Here is a 15,217-nt window from a genome sequence, read left to right as displayed (position 1 = left end):
GATGCCAGGTGCGCCCGAGTCCTGTGTCCCTGTGCCAGCTGACCTGGGGCCACTCGCCCACCGTTGCACTCGTGTGTGTGTGTGTGTGTGTGTGTGTGGGTCCTCCCTGGCGTGGAGAACTTGGAGGTCCGCCTGGTGTCTGGGTCCTGCCGCAGGCAGCTTGGACTATTAAAAGGAATATGTCCCGGTCCTCCCTTTGCTGCTAATGCCTCAGACGTTCGGGGTGGCAGGTGAGTCCTGGAAACCCACCCGCCTGGCAGAGTTAACAGATGGCTTAAAGTCCTGGTCTGTTCTGGGATCTGCACCCCGTGCGTGCAAAGTACTGGGAGCCCTGGAATTCTACTCCCACAGGATTCCACTGTCCCTCCAGCTACTTTCTCCTCTGAGTGGCTGATCTTCCTACCCAGGTCTTGGCGGGGTCTTTGCTACTTTCCCTGTATCTCAAGATTTCTTTGTCTGTCTTGACACCTTTGCTGTCAACTCTCTCCTTCATACTACTGCTCACTTCAACAACTAACTCTCTACTCCTCTACCACTTTCCTTCTTCTCTCCCCTTTTACCTATTTCCCCTCAGTCTACTCACTCCTCCCACAGGCCTGGTCCCTCCCTCCCCAGTTGGCTGCCTGTTAGCTCACAGTGCCCAGCCCTGTCACCTGGTTCTAAAGGGGTCTCCCACCCTGGTTTTGGAGTGTAAGTGTCCTGGTGTGTGTACTGACTGGCACAGTTTTGTAGGACCTGAGCTGTTACCGTGACCTTGTTTTGTGACACCTGGTTACCGCAGGGGTGTCACACTATATAGAAGACCGTGATAATCATCATGATGTGAGGATGGCCAGGGGCAGAAGTTGCAGGCGAGGAGTTCAGCAGTCCTTTGGTGGTCCATGTCCTGGCTACCTCCACAGAGCAAGCAGGAAGGGATAGGTCACGGTGATCATTGCTGGGTGTGTGGTCTTTGTGTGTACCTGCCCTACCTGTGGTTAGGCCATCATGCAGGCCAGGATTCGTCTCCTGGGGAGTCACAGACAAGAATACTGGTTGGTTTCTTTCATAACAGTCTTTTACTAATGTACTGCCCCCGTGCCTGCAGCTGGGCCGTTGCTCGGATCCGGATCCGCGGTGGCACGAGGGGTCTCAGGACCCAGGGGTCGCGCGGCCACTCGATAAAAAGGGGGGGTATGTAGGGGGTTTGTGTCCCGGGGCCCGTTGATGATGGAATGGTGTTTGGGTGCCGATGGGGATAGGAACTCAATGTACTCACTCAGTCCCGGAATAACTACACCGACCGACAGCTTGTAAACCAGAATTCTGAGCACCACTGCAGCCTGTAGGGAGCACGCTTGGATCCGTGCCATTGGTGTTTCTGTTAGCCTGTGGCCCTGTCCTTGGCACCTTCGTCTCTGTTGGAACCGTGGGTATACAACTCTTCGGGTCCCGCTCACCCATATGGCTAATGGAGTGAGCTTGCACTCAGGGTTCACACGTAGGTTTCTTTGGACTGTAGTGGGAAAGTCCTATCCCATCGGTGAGCTAGTACCCAGATTTTGGAGCGGGTTGGGGATGAATCTTGAAGTCTTCACCCCCTTCGGGTAAATTACCGGAACGCGTGAAGCTACTTTCCGGCCAAGGGTCCACGTACCCCATCGTGTCATGGCACCTGCCCGGTGATAGCTCAAGGCCGCCGTCCGCCCTCCTCAGCAGTCCGTGCCCCTTGACACAATCCCCTGCGACTGGGGTTCCAGCCCCTACCAGGCCCAGACCAACGTCTGCCACCAAGTAACTACAGGAGCCCTGCCGGTGACCTCTCCCTCACAGAGAGTCACCTCTCCTCGTCCACCTCACTCTCTACTCTCCTTTGCTCCACTGTCACTTTCTCACTTTCCCCTTACCAACCCCCCATATGGGCGGCCCTATTCCCTTCAGGCCCCCCAATGGTGTGTCTGGTGGGTACAGTGTAAAGTGTTCCTAGGATTTTGATTGGCTAAGCTGTTAGCAACACCAAAGGACCAGGAGCCGTAACCAAGGAGGAGTGGGTACTGTGCAGAAGGGCAAATTGCACAATACCCTGTGACGACCTGATAGGCCAGGGCGTCACACATGCCTCTGGGCAAAAGAGGAGGAGATAAAATTATCCCCAGCCCCTGTGTCCACACGTGCCCTTGTGGACCAGGTTGACCCCTTCAAGGATATGGACACTGGAAACGTCACTCTAATGGATGATGCCTGGTCCAGTCTTCCACCAGCTATGGTCACCAATCATAGTTACATAGTTACATAGTTACTTAGGTTGAAAAAAGACCTAGGTCCATCTAGTTCAACGTTCCTCCACCAGGTCTACATTTAGTCACTAAGTCATTTATAACCAACAATGTTGTGTGTACTGAGGAAATCATCCAGCCCTTTTTTAAAAGCTGTTATAGTATCTGCCATTACTACCTCTTGTGGTAGGGCATTCCACAGTCTGACCGCTCTAACTGTAAAGAACCCTTTCCTATTTAGGTGTCGGAATCGCTTTTCTTCCACTCGCAGTGAGTGCCCCCTGGTCCTTAGTATTGTTTTCGGAAGAAATAAGTCATGTGCCAGTCCTTTATATTGACCACACATGTATTTATACATATAAATGAGATCTCCTCTGAGACGTCTTTTTTCTAAGCTAAACATATCTAACTTTTTCAATCTGCCATCATATGGGAGGCCTTCCATTCCTTGTAATAGTCTAGTTGCCCGCCTTTGAACTGACTCTAACTTCTGAATGTCCTTTTTAAAATGTGGAGCCCAAAACTGGATCCCGTATTCCAGATGTGGCCTTACAAGTGATTTATAGAGGGGTAACAATACGTTGGGATCACGGGATCTAATCTCTCTTTTTATACACCCTAAAATCTTGTTTGCTTTAGCAGCTGCTGCTTGACATTGAGTGCTGCTGCTCAGCTTATTTGTAATGAGAATACCCAAGTCCTTCTCCTGTTCTGTAGTCCCGAGTTTACTTCCATTTAATGTATACGCAGCTATAGGATTACTCCGTCCTAGGTGCATTACTTTACATTTATCAACATTAAATCTCATTTGCCAAGTATCTGCCCATTCTGACATCTTATCCAGATCTTTTTGTAATATTGTACTATCCAGGTCAGTTTTTAATATCCTACATAGTTTGGTGTCATCGGCAAAGACTGACACTGTACTATCAATCCCATCCACAAGGTCATTAATAAAGAGAGTAAAAAGAATCGGTCCAAGCACAGATCCCTGCGGCACCCCACTGCTGACTATAGCCCATTTAGAGAATGTACCATTTATGACTACTCTTTGTTTCCTATCTTTTAGCCAATTCCTTACCCAGTTGCATATTGTGTCCCCTAGTCCTTGCTTCTGGAGCTTTAGTATAAGGCTATTATGTGGTACAGTATCAAATGCCTTTGCAAAGTCCAAATAAATCACATCAGCTGCATTACCAATATCCAGGTTTGCACTTACCCCCTCATAGAACCCCAACAGGTTGGTTAGACACGACTTATCTTTCATGAATCCATGCTGTTTGTCAGTTATCATATTATTTTCTGCAATATATTTTTCCATGTCATCCCTTAAAATGCCCTCAAAAACTTTGCATACTACTGATGTCAGGCTTACTGGACGGTAGTTGCCTGGATCTACCCTCTTACCTTTCTTAAATATCGGTACCACATCAGCAATCCTCCAATCCTGAGGCACCAACCCTGTTACAAGTGAGTCTAAAAAGATGAGATACAGCGGTCGCTTTACCTGACGTTTTGGGCAACGGTTGGCATGATGACCGTACTACCCACAAGCAGAACAGGAAGTACCCTTGCGACTCGATGACCTGGCAGCACCAACCTGAGAGATGTCTATAGGGACAGGGACGTCCTCTAAGGGAGGTGCAGTGGGAGAGACCACTACAGTGGCTGAATGACCCTCTGACCTGCGCTCCAGCTGATGTTCGGAGGTCCACAGGTCAATACGGTTAGCCAGTCATGAGGCCCTCAAGGGTAGTTGATACCTCGTGTGCCGCTAACACGTCCCCTGCTTTAAAGTCAGTAGCTGTAGGGCCGAGTCGAGAGTGACCTGAGGCCCCAGGAACACTTGCCGCATGGACTTCAAGAACTCATTGGAGTACTGAACTATGGGGTAATTCCTCTCCCACTGGCCCACTCCAGGGCTCTATCAGAGAGCAAGGAGAGGATAAACCCCACCTTCGACCTCTTTGTAGGGAACTGTGCAGCCAGCAGCTGCAGATGGACTGAGCACTGGTTCACGAATCCCCTACATGCCTTGCTGTCCCCCGAAAACTTGTTGGGCAGCGAAAGCTGAGGTAGGGGTGGAGTGGGCTTGGTGGCAGACACCATTGCGGCCGCTCAAGCCACCACATCATCCATATCAGCAGCAGACTGCTCCAGAGACCCAACTCTGGCCTCAAGCTGCTGTATGAGCTGACATAGCTGCTGTATCTCTGCCATGCCAGCCAGACCCTTGCACTGTCTTACTGTTACAGGGGGACAGGCGGATTAGGATATGATGATATATATCTTAATCGCCAGTCGGGATTCACCGTGCTCCAAGTGACAAAGGAGCTGCTGGCAACCCAAAGGTTAGGTGGCAAATACAGAGCTGGGTGGCTCTGAAATAACACTGGAGACCTGGGAACCGGTCACGTGTGTAGGGCCATATCAGACCAGATGACAACCCAGTAAGCGTTTCGGTGTACCTGTGGCGCTGCACTGACCACGTGTGCAGGGAAAACATCAGGCCGGGTGGTGACCAGGTAGCGTTGACTGGAAGACCGCTGCGAAAGCGCCTTGTTGGCCATGTGTGTACGACACCTCAGACCAAGCGGTCCCCAGATTAGTGTTTCTGGACACCTGGGCTCTCAACTGGCCACATGTATACAGGACACGTCAGGCCAGGTGGTCACACCGGTAGCGTTAACTGGGAAGCTGATATGAGGGGAACAGAGTCCACACACCCAGCCCAGGAACTGCCTGTTAGTGCCACATGGTCCTGGGGTATCCTGTTCATGCACGTAGGCGGCACAACCGGACAGGTGGCGCAGCAGCTGCAGCCAACTCCTTTGGGCTGCTCTAGCAGGACTGGACAGTAGGGGAGAAGCGCAGCGCCTGACCCTATCGTGCGCAGCCATGGGTGTCTTGACATGACGGTCACTGGATGCCTAGCCCTACCTTACTGCTTCCAATCAAACAGGCTGTAGCCGCAAGGGGCTCTATACATGGAGCACACACAACAAGCATATGAGAAGACTGCGCACCTCCATGTTGTCTCCAGCCCCTTTTATAACCTGGGTCTGCCCCAAACCCAGGGTGGACCACAATGGCACCTCCAGGAGCCAATAGCAGAGAGCTATGTCATCAGTGACAACCGCCACGTCACCGATGACCTCATGGCAGCCACTCCCCAAACACCTCACCAGTCATCGTCTGACGACCAATGATGAAGTGCCAATTCATAGGGGCGTGCCTCTGCAAGCCAGTCCGGAGTGGACACATCATCAGGACACCTGATGCGTGCCGGCCTATCAGGGCCTGCCACCTCACGGACATGCCCAGTGAGGTCCTTACTGGACCTAGCCTCTGATGCACTAAGTACCTGAGCATGCTCAGTAGCCTGAACAACTGTATCAGAAATCAGACTATCAGCCTGAGCATGCTCAGTAGGCACAACACAGGACTTAGACACGGCACGAAATCCATGTACCTGTGCAAAGAGGCTTTTCGCACTAAGTGTGGGAGCATGTGTGATGCCCCTGGAATAGTCAGGTCGTCACAGGGTACTGCACGCTCTTTATCTCCTAGTGCAGGACTCAAACCCTCATGGTTATGGGTTCCTAACCTGTAGTACTGCCTCCATCAGCATTCAAAAATCCCAATCACACCTCACACCACACCACATCAGTGGGCTGCTAAGCTGGAATAGGGCCGATCACCTAGGGGTCAGAAAGATTGGTGGGAGGGGGGAAGTCAGCGAGGGAGGAAGTGGAGAGCAGAACAGAGCTGACAGGCAGAAGAGAAGTAGCCCTCGAGCAGTGAGGAGCTAGGGGAGCTTATGGCTCCCGGAGAGTAAAGAGGTTGGGTAGCAGATGGTGGTCTGGGCCCTGGGCCCGGAGGGGTCGGAGACCCGATTGCAGGATATTGGGACTCGGTTCCTGGACCTTGTCTTGTAGGACAGTCAGCAGCTGCAGTTGAATAGCCGGTCCAGGGCCGAAAGTACGGCGGGGTACTGGACCCTAGGTCGGGGAGTAGCTTCAAGCAACCCGGCAATTAACCTACGGAGAATAGTGACTTTATGGACTCTCCCCACGAAGCTCAGAGATTAGGGGCACTAGCGAAACGAGGGGAATGGGGCTTTCCAATTCAAGCAGCCCACAGAAATCCCAAGTGTGAGCCCTTGAGAGCAAGCTCCACTTCTATCAATAGTAGGGAGCCGGGCCCGGACAGCTTTATGCTTACGAGCCACTTGGACACTTCTAAAATTGTGCATGGAGGCAGGCTCCGGACCATCAGGCAGTACTGCAGGGAACGGATACCCGGACGGGCTCCCCCAAGAGGACAGCGGCACCCAGAGACTTGGTTTACCTTGTTGTCAGAGTCTGCTTTCATCACCAACGCTGTCTGAGTGAGTACCTGGTCATCCCCTGCTTCAAGCAAGTCTGCGTTCCCCTGCACACCACTATTCACAGTCCCGGGGCCTTCCCTACCCGTGGAGAGAAACATCATCTGGCTGACCCCCTTCCATCTCCCCCCCGGGCATTCCCATCGGCAGCGGTGGTAGTCCTCGTTACCGCACACAACGCGTAGCGTCACGAACTATATCTCCCCTGTAAATAACCCCCTTTTCCATTTGAGAGTGGCCCCTAGCCCCCGGGTATGGAGAGCCACGAGTAACCACCCCCGGATCCGAGCGGTTCGGCCGCTGCAGGGGCGGCACACCTGCTCAGAAGCCCGAACTGAGGCTGAACATGCTCACTAGGTGAAACACTGGACTTAGGCTCTGGCTGGGGTAAATCGGCGTGCTATGCGTGTGGCGCCCCTGACCTGGTCAGGCACCACTGAGTACTGCACCTATGCTGGCTCAGTACAACACAGGTAATCCCAGAGGCTGACTAGGGTGTGGACACATGGAACACTAGTAACCAGAACACACGCACAGCTAGAGGGGACCCCTGAGCAGACTCAGGGAGGGGGCGTGGCCCTCGCCTCCCAGCTAGTGGTCACTGGGAACAGGGGAGTGTGCAGAGGCAGGCACAGAGGGGAGGTAGGGGTGAGCCAGTCGGCTAGTGGAGCTGAGAGAGCAAGGAAGTGGAGTGCAGAGAAGCTAGACCGACACTGCACCGTTCGTGGCTGCTGGCGGTGGAGAAAGGGCTACTTAGCAGTGCCGCCCGAAAACCACCTGATGGCTGAGTAAGGGGACTGCGAGTAGACTCTGCCCGCACGGGGTATAGGTCCCCAGAGCAGGGGCCCATTCAGTTGGCTTCCCAAACCTGCTGGTGAGGGCACTTTATGCGCCTCACCAAACTTACACAGAGTCCGCAGCTACAGCATCAACGAGGGGCCCATAAGTGACAGAAGGTAAGCAGCCAGAATTACTTGGTCTACGCTGCCCGCACAAGGGCCAGAAAGGGGAGAACGGTGTATGCGACTTCCCTGGGTGATCCAAGCAAGACTTCAAGTCGGGGTCACCTCAAAACAAGAAGGGCTAGGAAGGCGAGTCAGCAGTCACCCCTACATCAGCCGAAGGGATACTTGGTTCCTCCTGGTCCACCATAGCATCGCCCGGGTTAACTCACCCCTGCCACCTGAAAGTGAGTAAAAATCCTGAAAGACAATGCCGTTTTGTGTGTGAGTTCTTCTGCGACCTGTGGTACTACACACTTATGTGACGCCCTGGACTAGCCAGGTAGTCACAGATAGACCCCCGCATTACACCTGTCCCCCAATAAGGTAACCCCAGCCAACCATTAAAACCTAGTCACCTCCCTCAGTGCTTGATGGACACACCAGGGGGCGGAGCCAGGTGGTTGGCTATGCCCACCAAGGAGTTCAGAGGGCCTGAGGCAGGAAAACAGTCAGTTAGGTAGTTGTTAGTGGAGTGAAGGAGAGTGGAAGCAGGCCTGTACCCAGGTCTGCAGCAGTCTGACAGGTGCCAGGGCTGGAGCCCTGGTACCCTGGCTAGGAGGCAAATGGTGGCCTTAGCCTGCAGGAGTCGGGAAGACGGCTCGGTGGAACCGTGGTGGACCGGGACAGGGTAGTGGCCCGCCGGTACGGACCCGGGGAACCGACTCGGAAACCGGAGAACACAGGGGGGTACTCAGACCTGGAAACGAGGTCCAAAATCCACTGGACTGAGTTAATTCACTGATTGCGGTCTGGACTATAGGTTCTTTCCCACTCAAGTCCCGACTGAAGACAACAGCCCACCGAGGGGGATAGAAAGCCACTGCACAGGCATAGAGATCCCACGGGACAGCGTCTGCGGGCAAAAGGGCTCTCCCGACATACACAAAGCTGGGGAGCGGACTCCTGTAGCTGAAACGCAGGCAGTCTACAGATACACAACACGGTGCAGGAGAAAGGCCAGGACCACCGAACCGGGTGGGGGACCAGACGCAGCCGACTGCGGACACCGACCACCATCAACTTGGTTTACCAGAGACTTGTGTGTGTCAATAACTGTGAGTACAACAGTGCCATCTGGCTGCGCACCGCCCTGCACCGCCCAGCTACTCCCCAACGGGTCCCGGGGCCATCATCCCTGCCCACGGAGGGGTTAACATCTTGCTGCACTACCATCTCCCCCGGGTGCCCAATAATCGCAGCGGTGATGCCCAACTTCACCACGACCCGTGGGTGGCGTCATGAACTCAAGTGCGGCTCCGGCCGTGCACCTACCAATCCCCCACCAAAAGCGCCAGTACCCCCTTTCAGAGCGAAGTGGCCCCGGGTCCGGAGGCGCTCGAGTCACCCACCAACGAGCCCGGATCCGAGCGGCTCGGCTGGATCCGAGCGCGGGGCGGTACGCATCCACCGGGCCCTGGGGCCAGCCTCATTCTCGGGAGGCTACAACAACTGACTGCATCTAACATCAGCCCCAGGTGTCCCCCCTTACTGCAGTGGCGGTCACCCCTGACCGCAAATACCGAGAGTGGCATCTCGAATCCCCATTGAAGTTAACCTACCTGTGACCAGAAGATTCCCAAGCCTGTGGAGACCCTGCGGCGTTCTGCATCAGAAAATAATGTGGGGCTCCACATGCGCACTAGCCGCCTCTCCACACATAGACTTGGAGGACGAAGCAGCCAGCTGGACGACCCGAGGCACGGCCAAAAACGGCAGCTGGTGCCTGGGCGCAATTGGAACCGCAGCAGGCTGCTTGCGGCGCCGATTCGTAACAGTCAGTATATGGTCAGTATGCGATCAGTATGTGGTCACTATGCGGTCAGTATGCGGTCAGTATATGGTCAGTATGTGATCAGTAGGCTGGACTCACACGAACATATGTAAAAACGGTCCCATTTTCGTCCAGCAAAGTAGGATGATTTTTTCTCACTTGTCATCCGTGTACTCTGTGTGCTGTCCGTGTGCAATCCGTTTTTTCTCAGCAGCTATTAGTCATTTACAGGACCATTTACAGTCCTGTACAGGAGCATTTACAGTGTTCTGTGCTACATAATAGAATTCCATCTATAAAAGTGGACGTCACTAGGATAGTCCGTGTGATGCCCGTTTTTTCCTCGCACCCATTGACTTGTATTGGCGAGTCTCGGACATAATCTGGATCAAATCGCAACATGTTGCGACTTTTCTTGCATCCAGATTCTGGATGCGAGAAAAGCTGACCAACTGCTCTCCTTTATTGACTAACATTGGTCAGAGTGCAATGCAAGATTTTCTCGTATTGCACTCTTCGGTTTTTAACGCTCGTGTGAGTGAACCCGTATGTGGTCAGTTTGCGGTTAGTATGCAGTCAGTATGCTGTCCGTGAGACATGCATTTTTAGCATAGAGTTTAACATACTGTCAAAAGCTAGCTAGCTAGATAGATAGAGTGATAGATAGATAGATAGATAGATAGATAGATAGATAAATGTGCAACATATATTATATATCTCACTATATCTATCTGTCTGTCTATCCCTATATCTTCATATATAATACCCTACTACCCTGCATTTTGTAATCTTACACCCTTTAGTGCCTTTCATGTGGCACTAAAGGGTGTTTAGACTTGTTTTTAGCCCCAAATTCATTATCCCCCCCCAAAAAAAACCCGATGTTGGATCTCCCTATTTTTATTAGCCAGCTTAAAGCCTGCTTTACAAGCTACAATATATCTTATGATGTCATCAAGGTGCAGGATAAAAACAGGGCGGGAGGAAATGTAGATGCGGCCCCTCGCTGCGGACGACGGCCGTTTCGCCTGTAATTAGGCTTCCACGGGTCCACATGTGGGTTAAGTCCAGCCCTCCTTAAATAGGGGAACGCATCCAGGTAAAGTCACCGCACATGAATACAAATACAAAGTGAAGTGTGTATACAATAAAATGTGCACTGCAAGAAAGAGCATTTTCAGCAGTTTCTTTACAATTTTTTTACACTGTTTAAAAACAGTTAAAATCAAAAACACAGAAACCAATTTTCTACAAAAAACACAGGGCATTAGAATATACTTTTTTTGGTATATACATTTTTTGATATAACATAATTTGTTCATAATTATTGTACATGATATTTATTAGTACATACATGCATATTGTTAATTTTTTTATATATTATTATTACCACCAATATTGAGACTACTCTGTACATAGAACAGAGAAACACCCATCATAAAAAAAACTGCTAAATCGTTACGGTCAAGACTGCCCTGTGCTCCATATTTTATTATTAATCTTTAGTGATGAGCGAGCATGCTTGTAACTACTCGGTACTCGCACGAGTATCACTGTACTCAGGCTGCTCGGCGGGGACCGAGTAATCTCGCGATACTCGTGCTGTACTCGTGGTCTTCATTTCTGCATGTTGGCGCTCTTTTGAGAGCCAGCCCTCATGCAGGGATTGGCTGGCAGACCACTGCAATGCCACAGCCCTGTTAGTTGTGGAATTGCAGTGATTGGCCGGCCTGCACAGCGTGACCGAGCCTTTATATCGGCCGGCGCGCTGTGCTCTGCTCACAGCTATCCAGACTGTCAGTGCAGGGAGAGTGTCGCTGATTCAGGGAAAGCTTTGCGGCCCTTTATAGTTAGTTCCGGAGCAGGGCTGCAAACAGTGTGACCAGAAGTCCTTCTCAGGACTATTCTAGTTGTATACAGGCAGGCAGGGTATAGCCAGGTCGGAGTACAGTAGCAGAGTCCTTCTCAGGACTATTGTTGCTATATACAGGCAGGGTATAGCCAGGTCGGAATACAGGCTAGTGACCAGAAGAGTCCTTGTCAGGACTATTGTACCAGTATACAGGCAGGCAGGCAGGCAGGGTATATATAGCCATTCCTAGTGGTGACCGTATACCAGCCTTCATCATATCTGGGGCTGGTGTACACAGTCTAAAACAGTCCAGATAGTGTCAGACTTCTCAGTAATTGTCGCTCCTAAAAACCAGTTAGGTTCTTATTGCGTCCGTGCTTGCATTTTAAAAACCGCACGTGTGTGCCTGTCGGTGGCAGCGTACAGGTGCACGTTTTTCACAAACTATTATATAACGCACAAGTCTAGTGTATAATACACGTCAGTCAGCAGTGTCTGATAGTGTCAGACTTCTCAGTAATTGTCGCTCCTAAAAACCTGTTAGGTTCTTATTGCGTCCGTGCTTGCATTTAAAAACCGCACGTGTGTGCCTGTCGGTGGCAGCGTACAGGTGCACGTTTTGCACAAACTATTATATAACGCACAAGTCTAGTGTATAATACACGTCAGTCAGCAGTGTCTGATAGTGTCAGACTTCTCAGTAATTGTCGCTCCTAAAAACCAGTTAGGTTCTTATTGCGTCCGTGCTTGCATTTAAAAACCGCACGTGTGTGGCAGTCGGTGGCAGCGTCAGGCTCCATATTGTCCCTGGATAGAGACGTGCATGATGGCCTGTAAACATGAAGTGCCCATTGTAAGGAAGTGGGTCTATTGTAGTATAGCCCTTAGGCAGGGCAGCCAAAAATTTGGAGGCTCCACATTGTCCCTGGATAGAGATGTGCATGAGGGCCTCAAAACATTGTTCCCATTACAAAGGAGCGGGTCTCCTGTCGTTGTAATGCCCATTCAGAAAGAATGGGCGAAAAAATTTACCACTGGGGGTATACCTGAAACAACGGCTTAACTATTGTAACGGTCACCATGATGGCACATGAGGAGAAGGAGGAGCAGTCCAGCGATTAGCCAAAGTCCAGAAGTGTGTTACCATGGGTGAGTGGAGGTACATGGCAAATTCCCGTTACAAACTTTAAATTCCGCTGTCATTTGCTGGTGGTGTGTGGTGAAGTCTGGCCAAATCCAACCCTTGTTCATCTTGATCAGAGTCAGCCTGTCAGCATTTACAGTTGACAGGCGGGTGCGTTTATCTGTAATGATTCCACCTGCGGCACTAAAAACACGCTCTGACAAAACGCTAGCGGCAGGGCAGGCCAGGACTTCCAAGGCGTAGAGAGCCAATTCATGCCACGTGTCCAGCTTGGATACACATTAATTGTAAGGCACAGAGGAATGTCGGAGTACAGTTGTTTGATCTGCAAGGTACTCCTTGAGCATCTGGCCAAACTTAGGATTTCTTGTGGCACTACCCCTCACCTCAGGGGCTGTGGTATGTGAGGGGCTGAGAAAACTGTCCCACATCTTAAAGACTGTTCCCCTACCTCTGGCGGATTGGACTTGTGCCCCTCTCGGCTGTACGCCTTGGTTGTCCACTGATTCCTGACCTATGCCGCTAGCGTTTTGTGAGGGGAATGCTTTGCCTACTTCCGTGACTATGGCCTTCTGGAACTGCTGCATTTTGCCTGACCTCTCCGCCTCGGGAATAAGAGACATAAAGTTCTCCTTTTAGCGTGGGTCTAACAGTGTTACCAACCAGTAATGATTGTCGGCCAAGATGTTCTTAACGCGAGGGTCACGAGACAGGCAGCTTACCATAAAGTCAGCCATGTGTGCCAGACTCTTAACAGCCATCACTTCAGTATCCTGACCAACACGATGACTGAACATGCTGTCCTCCTCCTCCTCCTCCTCATCATCTACCCTGTCCTCTGGCCAGCCACGCTGAACCGAGGATATGACTGCATGTCATATCCTCAATTTGGCCAGAGAGTTGCTCCATGTCTTCATCCTCCTCCTCGTCATAGTCCTCCACTGCACGTTGTGATGAGACGAGGCTGGGCTGTGTGTTATCACCCACACCCACTACTGTTTCTTGCTCAAACTCATCGCGCTCCACCTGCAATGCATCATGGTTGTTTTTTGAGCAGAGACCATTTTAGAAGGCAGAGAAGCGGTATGGTGACGCTAATAATGTCGTCATCGCCGCTCACCATCTTGGTGGAGTCCTCAAAGTTTTGGCGGATGGTGCATAGGTCGGACATCCATCTCCACTCCTCAGGTGTTATGTGTGGAGTTTGACCCATTTCCCGACGGCTGAGGTGATGCAGGTACTCAACAACTGCCCTCTTCTGCTCACATATCCTGACCAACTTGTGCAGAGTTGAATTCTAACGCGTGGGGACATCACACACCAGTCTGTGTGCCGGAAGATGCAAACGGCGTCTTAAGCCGGCAAGGCCGGCTGAAGCAGTAGGTGACTTTCGAAAATGTGCAGACAGGCGGCGAACTTTTACCAGCAGATCAGACAGCTCTGAGTATGACTTTAGAAACCGCTGAACCACGAGGTTGAGCACATGGGCCACGCATGGAACATGTGTCAGCTGGCCTCGCCTCAAAGCCGCCACCAGGTTCCGGCCATTGTCACACACGACCTTTCATGGCTTTAGGTTCAGAGTTGTGAGCCAGTGATCTGCCTGCTGTTTCAGAGCTGTCCACACCTCTTCTGCATTGTGGGGTTTGTCACCTATGCAGATTAGCTTCAGCACTGCCTGTTGCCGCTTCGCCGAGGCAGTGCTGCAGTGCTTCTGTGTCACCCTGGACAAGCCAGGGGCCACAGAGCACAACACTTAAACACCCCACACTCCCTGCAGGCATATCATAGTCAAAACACAAAATCCTTGTTGCCTTCCCCAGGGGCTGTTGTCCACACCAGGGTGTGGAGCCAGGCGGTTGGTCTCCACCCACCGAGGAGGAGGGAAAACACAGGCAGTGAGAGTTAAGCTAAGGAAGTGGAAGGAGGAAAGTAGTAGAGAGGAGAAAAGTGACAGCAAAGAGCCTGAAGTTGGTCCGGGTGTGTGGCCCGGACAGGACAGCAAGGTTGGCAGGATGTGGTGACCGTCTGCAGTGGAGGCCGATTGGAGTCTGCCGTAAGGACCGTGGACGGGTGGTGACCCGGCCGTACCGGACCGGTATACAAAGAGAAGCCAGCACCATTGGCAGAGGACTTTCGGATCCCGGCAAGGCTTGGTGTCGCCGTGAATTTGCCAAATCCGTTAGTGAAGGGGACCTCAGGGTTTCCAAACAGCCAAGTCCAGATAGAAGGCAACCGTCCAACCGTGAAGGGGAGACACCGCCACCGCCAAGGGCAACCGTCTCCCAGGGCCAGCGCCTGTGGGCAAAAGGGGCTCCTCCGGCCCATATCCAGGTCGGGGAGCGGGTTACCGTTGGGAAACCATCACTACCAACACTTAACTTAGGTGCAGGGAGAGACAGTCATCACTAACCTGCAGGGAGGAACAACCGCAGCCGTCCGAGGGACCCGTCCATCCAGCCACTTGTTTTACCGTGAACTGTGTCATCATCATTGGGCTGAGTGAGTACCTCCGTGCCGTGCGGCACAGCGCTGCCCCTGCGACCCTGCACCTCATCAGGCCCCGCAACCCGCCTGTCATCCATCTCTACCCCATCACCAGGCCCCGGGACAACCAACCCCCCTACCCACGGAGGGGAGAAATAACAACAAAGCTGCTCCCTGTCACAGGCTCCCGGGATCCCCGTCCAGAGCAGCGGTGGTGTCCACACAATCACCACAACCGTGGGTGGCGTCACGGACAATATCCCCAAAACCCAAACCACCCCTTTTCACTCACGGGCGAGTAGCGCCGCTCGAGTCCC

Source organism: Anomaloglossus baeobatrachus, chromosome 5 (assembly GCF_048569485.1).
Source record: "Anomaloglossus baeobatrachus isolate aAnoBae1 chromosome 5, aAnoBae1.hap1, whole genome shotgun sequence".
In the NCBI taxonomy this organism is placed as follows: Eukaryota; Metazoa; Chordata; class Amphibia; order Anura; family Aromobatidae; genus Anomaloglossus; species Anomaloglossus baeobatrachus.
This window is presented reverse-complemented; position numbering follows the sequence as displayed.